Source organism: Mastomys coucha, unplaced genomic scaffold (genome assembly GCF_008632895.1).
Source record: "Mastomys coucha isolate ucsf_1 unplaced genomic scaffold, UCSF_Mcou_1 pScaffold9, whole genome shotgun sequence".
Classification (NCBI taxonomy): Eukaryota; Metazoa; Chordata; class Mammalia; order Rodentia; family Muridae; genus Mastomys; species Mastomys coucha.
The window spans coordinates 34,564,862-34,576,871 of NW_022196915.1; the positions used below are offsets into that span (position 1 = coordinate 34,564,862).

At 43.1% G+C, this 12,010-nt stretch overlaps 1 long non-coding RNA gene across 1 annotated transcript; it reads left to right on the top strand.

The window, feature by feature from the left end:
* Positions 1-1,009: 1,009 nt before the first annotated feature.
* Positions 1,010-7,536, top strand: LOC116085298. The gene is made up of 3 exons (XR_004116484.1): positions 1,010-1,080; positions 6,617-6,809; positions 7,430-7,536. It is a non-coding gene; the product is annotated as an uncharacterized LOC116085298 (long non-coding RNA).
* The last annotated feature ends 4,474 nt before the right edge of the window (positions 7,537-12,010 follow it).

Consider the following 12,010-nt stretch of genomic DNA (forward strand, 5'->3'; position numbering starts at 1 on the left):
ACAACAAAAACCTTTTCCTAGCCTAGCTGCTCCTACTGACTCGTGCCAAGTCTGCTGAGGCCTGACTATCTCTATTAGGTCGTGCCACCACTCCCAACTCATGTTTACTCTCCCGACACTTCTAAACCAGACTACTAATATATTCATAAAGTGTTTACAAATAGATTGAGCTGCCACTATGGATTCCAATAAACTAAACTACTAATTTCCTAACAACACAGATTAAATTTACTCCAAAAACAAGTTCTAAACAGGTCTACTTCCCCCATCTCCTAATAACCTTTCTTTTCCACTACCTCTAGTAGATGATGGGTTTAAAAAGAAATTAAAATGTTTAAAACCCATTATTAAAATTAAAATTAAAAAACAATTTAACATTGCACTTTGGTTCCCACTAGTAAGAGCCATCCTCATCTGAGGTCATCCTCACCTGAAGTTTATCCACTGTTTTCTCTAGGCACATCTACCGTGGCTCATGCCCAAATTTACTGTTCAGGTAAAATTTTTCCTCATTGCTAAGAGAATGCTTCATGTTTCTTGATATTATATTTAACTGTGATATTTTGTGTATATGTGTGTGTACTGAGGCCAGGTGTTATTTCAATTTGGGAGCTAAACACCTTCCTTTTTGAGACAGGGTCTTTTATTGGCATCTGTGGCTAGTCACTTAGGCTAGGCCGGATGGCAGTGAGCACCAGAGATTCTCCTGTCGGTACTTCCCTAGTGCTAGGATTATTACAAGTATAATTACAGGGTGTCCCCATGCCTGGCTTTTCTCATGGGGGTGCTGGGGATCAAACTCAGGTGCTCATGCATGTGCAGGAACACTTGTGGGCTGAGTTCGCCCATCTTTAAGGCACATTACTTCTTGTCCCGTCAACTGTCTTCCCCCCAGGGGCAGGCAGACAGGAGGAGTCATATCTTAGGAATCATACGGGAGGAGATGGGAAGTGGGCGGCTGGTTTCTGAGTTCTGGAATTCTGGAATTCAAAGAGATCACCCATGGAAACAGAGCTGGAGTCATCAGACTTGAATGGCCTTGAAACCGTGGGAATGGATTAGCTCTCCCAAGGAGATGCGGTGAGAACACTGCTGCAACTCAGTTCACAGCAACATTTTCAGTTCTTAGCAGCAGAGTTCTGCTCACCACCACATCACCGACAGTTGTTGAAGTATTCACTCACGCAGAGCTCTATCTCATGATCATAATTTCTTAGTATCCTTTAAAGATACAAAAGTGTGATTGGTGATTTATTCTTGTTAATTACAATTTACTTTAAAATGTCCACAAAATTGTTCTTATTTCTCTTTTGCAATCAGAGAGACTAGCCCAAACTCCTCTGCATCTCTGTCTTACTCTCATTTCGCTACATTTTTCTCCTGCTTCCACCTCATTCCTCACCTGACCAAAAATCCAGAAGAGAGTTGTACAGGGTCCTGGGGTTCAGCACTGGGGAAGGACCGAGGCCTGAGTAACAAGTGCTTGTCAGGACTGTGGTCAGCATCACAACTTACTTGCCTTGATACGCACTCCTCTGTCGCTGCCTAGAGGGCTCCTTATTTAATAATGCCTCCACTTATTATTATTTGACCGGGTGATGTTCTGAGAATGATAAGTCTTCAATAGAAAACATACTTCAAATTTTTAATTTTGATTTTTGGGGGGGCTGGATATAGTCTCCTTACTATACCTCCTGATTGGCAGCAGAAGCACCAGGCTTTACTGCTACAGCCTGTTGCTGTAAGTTCCCCGGCATCTAACATGTAATTTTTTGCCCAATGCTTCAAACATTCTATAGGTTCAGTATGTGCCTTCAGCTATGTTTTAATGGCGACATATAGCAGGTAATGTGTTTTGCTCTTCATTCAGTGCAGAGTGATGAATTACATGAGTTTTTCAACAGGGTCAGGTATTAGATGATTTTACTCCTGTAGAGTAATATAAAGAAATGTTCTGAGCAAGTCTAAGGCAGATTCAGCGAGGCAGTGATGGTGGATAGGTTAGGTATATTAAATGTACTTTTGACTTAAGATTATTTTTTTTTTTTAATTATCCATGAGCTCCCTGGGATGGAGCACCATGGAAAGTCATGTAGGAGCTGTGCGTTGGATTTCTGTCTTTATCGTTTGGTTTCACTGTTTCTGACTTTCTAGAGCAATCAGTATCTGTGTGGGTGAAGCATGCTTCTTAAATGTTTTTCTCTTCTTCTTCTATCTGCTTTCATTCACATCTTCCTTTATCTCCTGTCAAAGGAAGATGGACATGATACAAAAGGACCCATGATATTGACAAAACTGTACTCGAGGGCACACTTATAAGGGCATGGGAAGTTTATCCAGGGGGAAATGATTCCTCTGGACCCCTCGGCAGGATTTTAGTGTTTGTGAGAGAAGTTGACAGGGACACTTGGGGAGGGATACCCATGGACAGACTACCTGTGAGGTTGGGGGAAAAAGACTTGGGAGGCATCGCTTTCAAATGATATTTACCAAGGAAGGACCTCAATCGAACCACAAGTAGAATACAAAAACCAGTCCTGACGAGAGTTGAACAATCCACCTAAGAAGAATATTCGAGAGTTGGAGCAGGTACCGCAAGCCAAAGCTGTTCTTAGCCCCACTCAGGAATGGAGCTTGACAGACTGACGTCTCTAAGAACATATGGATTGCCTTCGCCAGACTAGCATGGTGCCTCGGAGGCTGTGCTCAGTGTTAACTCCAGCTCCGAAGCCCGTGGACAAGACCAGCTGCTTCTAGGGTGGCCCTGCTGTGGGAAGGTGTTCCATCCTGAGGTTCATGCTAATGTTTCCTAAGATGCTCACTCTGCTAAGTGATTCACTGTGTGTGTGTGTGTGTGTGTGTGTGTGTGTGTGTGTGTGTGTGTGTATGTGAGTGATCATGGGTGTGCCTCTGGCAGCACTCTCAGTGATTAGAGGAATTTCTTAGTGATTCTTTCCAAGTGATTTGATATGGTTTATAGATGAAAGGAGATGACTGCAGGCAGACTTCTTACTCTGTTCCTAAACCCTAGGATGGAATGGCCTATTCTGAAAGCCGTGTGTGTGTGTGTGTGTGTGTGTGTGTGCGTGTGCGTGTGCGTGTGCGTGTGCGTGTGCGTGTGTGTGTGTGTGTGTGTGTGTGTGTGTGTGTGTGTATGTGTGTGTGAGCCAGAAATCAGTCTTGGATATTGTTTCCCAGGAGATCTTGTTTTTGAGACTTCTCTCACTGGGGGCTGGAGGCTGCCAATTAGGCTAGACTGGCTTACCAGCAAAACCTACGGAGACTCCTGTTTTTCACTCCACAGCACTGAGATTACAAGCACATGCCACCATGCTTAGCCCCCTTGCCCTTTTCTTACGTGGGTGCTGGGGATAGAACTCAAGTTCTCATGCTTGTGTAGCAGGGATTCAACCAAGTGCCCTGCTCCTATGTTCTTATCAGAGATTATATCTGTGACTGAGGAGATTGAGATCAGAAGTCTCTGAAATCAACAGAATTGCCCAGGAAGCTTAGGTTAATGCCTGTATTAACCACAATGTGGTCCCTGTGCTTTGTAGTCAGTTGCCAGCTCCTGTCCTCCACACCCCATTCTGCTTTCATCCTGCCCTGTAATTGAGCGTAGTCCATCTAGAGCCAGCTTTGTATTCTGTCAGCATGAATGTCCACCTGGGGGTGACAGTGGAGTTTAATCACTGCCTGAAGGGATCATCCCTCAGCAATCTACAGAGCCCTGCATGTCCAGGCACCAGTAGCCTTTTCTTCCTCTCTATTATAATGTGGATCCTGTCTGTAAAAGGAAACTTCTGGTCTAATTTTGGGGTTGTCTGCAGCAGGGTTCTCAGCCAAGCCAACTCACAGCATACACCACCATATTTGTAGTCACCCATTCTTATTCAGTTGGTTGCTGTTGTCTTCAGTGGTTGAGCATACTACAGGTTAAACTGAGTATAGTCTTCTCTCAATGAACAAGGTTAGGTTAAGAGAACATAGTCCTGTTGCACCACCGTGCTAAAATGAGTTCCCTCATTCACGAAAGACGAAATGCACAGTGGGATAGTTGGGGTTACAGGTTTTCTTGAATGTGATTCCCTGACACCCAATTCCCATTGGAGCCATTGCTCCTTACACCAGCTGTCCATTCAACAGCACCATGACAGGGAATTTGCAATACTGAAAGAGCTGACCCTGTCTAGCTAGGATTTACATTTGCCTGTTGTATGGAAAGTCATAGTCTATATAATATCACCTAGTTGCTACCACACAAGGATTAATGTACTCACGTGGCCATTTTCTTTAGCTTCTTCTAGTCATAAAAAAATCCCTTGCCTCTTTCTAGATCTATGCTCATCTTGTGTCTGCTCTGTCTGGCACCACTACTCTCTCCTCCTTAATTCTGACTGGATTGTGTTGGATTGAGAAATGTCTATGAGGGAATTTCCATAGAAGGTTACCTAAGAGGGGAAGGCTTGCCCTGAATGAAGGTAAGACCACCCAATAGGCAGGGAGCTCAGTAGAAAAAGGAGGAAGCTCACTAAAGCGTGCATTCTTTTCTGTGCTTCTTGCCTACCATGAGGTGAGCCACTCTGCAACATCCATCTGCCATAATGACATTCTCAGCCCCTCTGCGTCCACAGAAGGGGTCCTGCTCACTGTGAACTGACTGAAACTTCCAAAAGAGTGAGCCAAATACAAACCCGTCCTTTTTTCAACTGACCTCTCAGGTGCTTGTCACCACGAAAAACAGGTCTGACTAACAGTGTATGGATCCGCTCTACCAGATGCTCTCCTGAAAACTGCTCCCAGTGCCCACTTCAGGTGCCCCACAGCCACCCCTAAATCCACCTCCAGAGGATCCAACACTCTCTTCTGGTGTCAAATACTTTGAAAGTATTTACACTCATATGCACTAACCAACCCCTCCCCAGACACACACGTGCATATACCTAGTTGAAAATTAAAGATTTTAAAAATGTCTCTTTACTGGTTTAAATTAATGACTTGCTTATCTCAGAGTAAGATCTGAACTCTCTTGCCCTATGCAATTGTGTCTGTTTGGCTCCTGTACTTCTTGGACACCATTACACACTATGTCTCCCTCCCATTCACCTCTACCTAAACACACTGGTCTTTCTATGCTGAAATATACTGAACCTTCAGGTACGATCTCCACATCCCATTTCTCCCTTCAGCACAGCTCTCTCCCACTTACTGTTCAGGTCTCAGCTCAAGTTATTACCTTCCTGGAGATCCTTTATAGACCACGACCTCTCCAGCAGTCTCCTTGTGATATTCAAACAACTCATCTGGTTCTTCTATCCAAATGACAGCTCTATGAGAGGAAATCTTGCCTGTCACACAGTCAACATTGGAATATTTGTTGAATAAGTGAATTAACGAGTAAATGTTTTTGGGTTGATATTATCTAGAACCTTTTCAACAATAATTTTCTTTTATTGCCCAAAGGATTTTCCTGCCATACCTGCTACTGTGCTTCTCACAGGAAGAGAAAGCAAAGGGACAAGTACCCAATATTATATTCTGTATAAAATTAGAAAACTCTGGGGCTGGAGAGATGGCTTAGTGGTTTAGAGCACTGACTGCTCTTCCAGAGGTCCTGAGTTCAATTCCCAGCAACCACTCTGTGGCTCACAACCATCTGTAATGGGGTCTGATGCCCTCTTCTGGTGTATCTGAAGACAGCAACAGTATACCCATATACATAGAATAAAGAAATAAATCTTTTAAAAAAATCAGAAAATCTATATTTAGAAAAAGATTGTCAAGCCCTAGCTCTCAAGTTTGATTACATCCTAGTATAGTAAGTATACTAATAAAGATAGTAAGTTCTGGCTGGGGGTTTCTGACCATTTGTATCATGGATGTCTATAAATAAACAGGCAGTTCTTGGAGATAAGACACATCAAGAACAATCTAGTAGATTGAAAGAGACTGACTCTTTTAGTAACTTGACCCAGACTCTTTATTATGAAGAATATTGATCATAAGATCCAATTTGATGTGGCTAGTCATATCTTAAGGGAGCAGCTTCATAAATGTCGCTGGAAAGCCAACCTTATGATAAGATAGGCTTATGCTAACATTTGTCTGAAGTGAACTGATAGCTAGTCAAGCTTGTGACCTGCTTCCTCACCCTAGATTTGTAAATACAACTGTCGATATCATGTGCACATTATCATGTTACATCTACTTCTTCATCTTGACTCTAGACATTTATAGAATCTTTTTATTATGACTATTTTTTACATGAGTATATAACGTAACAGTGGGCTTCAGTGTGACATCTTCATATATATGTGGCATTGTACTTCATTTTAATTTGTACAGTTTATTCATAGTGGTAAGTTATAAAAGCCAAATAAGTTTATTCAGAATGATACAATCAATTTAATGTTCCTCTGATTAAAACAAATTAAGTCAACATGTAGCAAATGACTCATATATATATATATATATATATATATATATATATATGTAAAATTTTAGGAATTTTAACTTGTGTTAGCAATTTCAACATGTAAAATTTGTATAACCCACTTTGGTCTTAGGGCATAGAAAAACCAAATTGGAACTGACTCAGAAATTTCCTTCCTTTTAGTTAGCTTTCATAATGCTGGAAGGTGCTGTGCAGGCCACTAAGGTGGAGAATTCATCAGTGACCTTACAAATCACTAGACTCTGACCTGCCAGGCAGGATGTACCCACTCGTGCAACTCGTGAATGTTATGAGGGCATCCAACCACTTTCTGGTTGGACTTGAGGACAACTTCAAGGGAGAAAAATCGTGCCTGGTACTGTAAATCTGTTTTAAAAAATCTCAGGGATGGGGAAATCATAAGCCCTGAGGGAATATACTATTATTTAAATGGACATTTTATTAAATTGTCTTCTAAATATTATGTTTGTACCCCTCAAGTAGTGCTGTCCCAAATGTGTGCCCAGCTTCTTCCCTCTTGGAATAAGAAAGCACAGAACTTCTCTGACTTTTGTACGAGCCCACAGTTAAGGGGCTTTCCTACAATGTGTTTTGTTCATATCATCTGCATCCTTTCCCTCGGCCTCCCCCACACAGCCACCACCTAACATGTTCTGTTCCATTTTTTAAAAACATTTTTATAAACTTAACTTTTTACTTATGTTTATGTTTGTGGTTATGGCAACTAGAAGAGGTTGTCAGGTTACCCGGAAGTGGGGTTACAGGTGGTTGTGAGTCTTCTGATGTGAGCATTGAGGACCAAACTCAGGTCTGCTGGGAGAGCTGTGTGTGCTCTTCACTGCTGAGCGGTTGGTTGAGGCCTTTAACTGCTGAGCCAGCTCTCCGCCCACTTTTTCTCACAAATATCTAGCACTGCTTTTGAGGCATATACCCTATACTTTTCAACATATTTTGCTTTCTTCTTCTTCCATTTAGAAACAAAACAAAACAAACAACGATGCCGTCGATGATGATGACAAAACCATAAGAATCCTGCTTTGAACGCTGGGTTATTTAGAAATAAATGCATTGCTTAGTCTCAAGATGTTTTTAGGCATTCTTCATTTTCTTTTTGTTATTGGTTTTTAGCTTAATCCTGTTATAGTCAGAGGTCATAATATGTGTGATGTTTAACTCGTTTAATTCCAGGTTGTGTAACCAATATGGGCACTGTGTTCTTTGTATGGACTAGACTCAGGTGATCCAGTGCTTCGTTCTTGCAAGCTTTCTGTCCACCAACTTTATGATCCAGAGACTAGGTTGAACTATCCAAGCACAACTGTGTCTCTGTCTTTGACTGATGTGCATAGAGTCTATGATTTGTATAACTATAGACATGTTTGTATTTGAGTACATTAACTTCTGTTGGTTGGCTGTTAGACTCTTTTGTTGGTGTTGTTCCTTTACTGCCCCTTGCCTGTTTCTTGTGGGCTATTTCAGCATTTTTGATACTGTGACTTTTGTTTTTAGAGGTGATGGTGTCACCGACATTTATTTGAAGTCTCTCCAAGGAGATGGCACTTCAACTTCACTTTGAAATGTTTGATTTCTGCGCTTTTTGTTGAATGTGTGTCTTGGCATGCGTGTGAAAGTCAGAGGACAACTTGCAAGAGTCAGTTCTCTCCTTCCCATGTGAGGGTCCTGCCTGGGAATTAGGGGATTGAGCTCATGCTGTTAGGCTTGGTGGCAGTGGCAAGTGGCTTTGCTAGCTTTGCCCTTGATCTGGTGATTGCTTTGAGGATGATGCAGTAGCAGCCATGGTCATTGATCACTGATAGGAGCCTTTCCCATGCTGATTCTGTAATATTTATAACAATGCTGGTTAACGATTCTGCTAGTGACAGCACATGCTGGTGAAGATGTGGAGCAAGGGGAATCACTCCTCCACCGCTGGTGGGAGTGCAAACTTGCACAACTACTTTGCAAATAGGTTTGGTGGTTTATCAGAAAATTGGGAATAGTTCTACCCCAGAACCCAATTATATATAACTACTGGGCATAAACCAAAATATGCTCCACCTCACCCCACAAGGACACTGGCTCTGCTATGTTTATAGCAGCTTTATTTACAATAGCCAGAAACTAGAGACAACTTAGATATTCCTCAACTGAAGAATGGATAAGGAATGTGGTGCATTTACATAATGGAATACTATTCAGTGGTTGAAAACAAAGACATCTTGAAATTTGCAGGCAAATGGATGGAACTTGAGACTGTCACCCTGAGTGAGGTAACCCAGACCCAGAAAGACATGCATGGTATGTACTCACTTATAAGTGGACATTAGTCATAAAGTGCAGGAAAACCACGCTACAGTCCACAGACCCAAAGAAACTGGGTAATAAGGAGGACCCAAGGGAATGCATGGATCTCCCTAGAAAGGAAACAAAATAGTCATTGGAGGTGGATGGAGGAGGGAACTGGGTGGGAGAGGGGGTGCAGAGAAGAACAGGGATGGTGATCAGGTGTCGGAGTCAGAGTGTGGGAGAGGGTTGGGAAAGAGAATGGAAATTGGAAGGTGCATCTCTGGGACTAGTTGGAGGCCTGGGATGAGGGAGGCTATGGGGAGTATGTGGGGGTGACCCTAGCTGAGACTCCTACCAGTTGGGGATATATAGACTGAAGTGACCACTTCCTAGAGCCAGATAGGAGTTCCAGTGGAGAGAGGGGGACATTAACCTATTCACCTAACCTTCAACCCCAAATTTGTCCTGCCTACAAGATGCACAGGGATAAAGATGGAGTAGAAACTGAGGGAACAGCTAGCCAATGACTTCCCCAACTTGAGACTCATGCCATGTGAGAGAGCCAACCCCTGACACCATTAATGGTGGTTGGCTATGCTTGCAGATAGGAACCTAGCATAACTGTCTCCTAAGAGCCTTCATCTAGCAGCGATGGAAAACGATACAGAGATCAATCAGGGCTCTGGGAGTCTGGTGGAAGAGTGGGGGATTGAATTGAAAGAACAGGAGGGGTCAGGGACATTACAAGAAGACCTACCGAGTCTACTAACCTGGGGCCCAGCAGGACTCACAGAGACTGAACCAGCAGAGAGCATGCACAGTACAGACCTAGGTCCCCTTCACATTTGTAGCAGATGTGCAGCATGGTCTTCATGTGAGTCCCCTAACAATCAGATCGTCTGTCTCTGCCTCTGTTGCCTGCCATTGGATCCTTTCCCTACCTGGATTGCTTGTGTCTCAGTGGGAGAGGATGTGCCTAGTCCTGCTGGGACTAGATGTCCCAGGGTAGGGTGGTACCCAAGGGTGGTTTCTGTGGCTTCTCTGAGGAGAAGGGAAGGGGAGGGGAGGGGGGCAGGAATTTGTAAGGGCAGGGCTTGGAGGAGAGGATGGAGGGAGGTCTGTGACTGAGATGTAAAGTGAATAAAAAATAAGTTATTAAGAAAAAAAATAATTCTGTTAGACTGGGCATGGTAGACACACCTTTGATTTGATTACTTTGAGAGGCAGAAGCCGGTGGATCTCTGCTGAATTTGACAGTCTACACAGCCCGTTCTAGGCCAGCTAGGGCTATACAGTGAGACTATACCATTTTCTTTTAAAAAGATACTTCTTTTTATTTCATGGCTGTACAAAACCCAAGCCTAACAGGCTTAAATATTTTGCTCAAGGTCCCCTACATGATCACAAGGAGACTCAGGATCTAATCTCCATCATGTTTTCTCTATGGCAAGCTTGGTATATATGACTTCAAGATACAGAATTTTACTAATTGTCATTGTTCAGTCCATTAAATTATGAGTCTATGAGACTTGTCAAAATAAAACACAGTTTATTTCTTTACTTTAGGATGTGTGTGTGGGAGGTATCAGAGGACAACTTGGTGAGTTTTCTTTTCTCCTCCTAGCACGTGGGTTCCAGGGACTGAGTTCAGGTTATCAGACTTGGTGGTAAGTGCCCTCATCTGCTGTGTGCCCATTGCTGTATCTAAAACGCATTTTATATCGGAAGATAAATCTGCTTTCTGTCAGCTTTGTGCCTCGTGTGGGAAAGGACATTTTTCTCCCCGTTGCCAGGAAGCTCATAGATCTTTACACTCAAAAGTTCAGTCTCTGAAATGTTACAATTCCTAGCTGATCAGTCTGCAGCTTTAGGCACTACTATGCAAGCAGCTTGAAACTATTACAGACGGTTGTTGTTGTTGTTATTATTTATTATCATTTTCTTGTTTCAAATAATGTTCTGGTATGGCCCTTGAGTCTGACTGTTAAACTGGGATTATAGATTGATGCAATGTCCTATTGTCTCAGGGTTTTGTTTGCTTTGGTTTTTTGAGACAGGGTTTCTCTGTATAACAGCCCTGGCTGTCCTGGAACCCGATTTGTAAGACCAGGCTGGCCTCGAACACACAAAGATCTGCCTGCCTCTGCCTCCCAAATGCTGGGACTAAAGGCCTGGGCCACCACGCCCTTCATTTCAGTTTTTATTGCATCATAAAACTCCAAAAAGACCGTATGGTTTATATTTGATTTCGATGCTGAGGGCCTAGCAATCTGCCAGGGGCTGTTTTATAGTGTTTGCTGCATTTACCAGGCAAACAGTGCTACCAAGAGCCACCCACTTGCTGTTTCTATTCCAGATTCACGCTCTGAGAGGGACCACTGGAATGGTACCGCCCCACACCCTGTGGATTCTTCGTCTCCTAGGAACCTAGAGTCATGTATCAGGGGTGGTCTATTAAGCTGCTTGGAGAGCATGCACCACATTTACCTTGTTGGTGGTAATTAGAAGCTGGCCCGTTCATGCATGCATTTGCATGTGATCATCTGAATGTGCTCTGCCGAGTTTAAAAGAATGCTCTCAATGCTAACAGAGAGGGAGCGAGGGGAAGCTAGTGTTTGTCTAGTGGGAACTAGATGTATTACATGTATTTTCTTCAGCCATTTCAACGGCTCTGAAAGGACTCCTAACACACTGCTGAACAGGTTTTGAAGCTTATGACTGGATGCATCAAGCAGTTCATACAAACATGTAGAATTACCAATATCTGGTTCAGAGTATAGGACTTCAAATCCAGTGCAACTTCTAGTGGAAGTCACGCTTTCCCCGTGAATGTTGTCAACATCCATCTCTATAGAAATGTTCACTTTCCAATTACGTCAGTGTCTGACTCATACTTTGACTTTACTCCATAATAATAATAACCCACAGGGCAGACCAGTGTAATTGTTTGGCTTTTTACTGCTGAATAATATTTCACATTATAATAAGCGTATCCCCTGTCAAATGCCTGACTTGAGTCCAGTTTGGCACAAACAAGGTTGCTAGGGCACAGAGTTGCTTTGCATGACCTTGGCTTCTGCACCTTTTCACTGGTACTTCAGGCTTGGGATGGGCAGCCCCACTTCCTCAGTGCAGCCCTACCCTGCCCTCATCCCTGTTGGCACACACCAGCTTTTGCTCCCCCTGACTTCAGTGGGGGCTCATGGGAAGTAGTGTTCATTGTCATCTTGTGGCCAGCCCTGCACACAACTCTTATCTTGGGAACAAGGA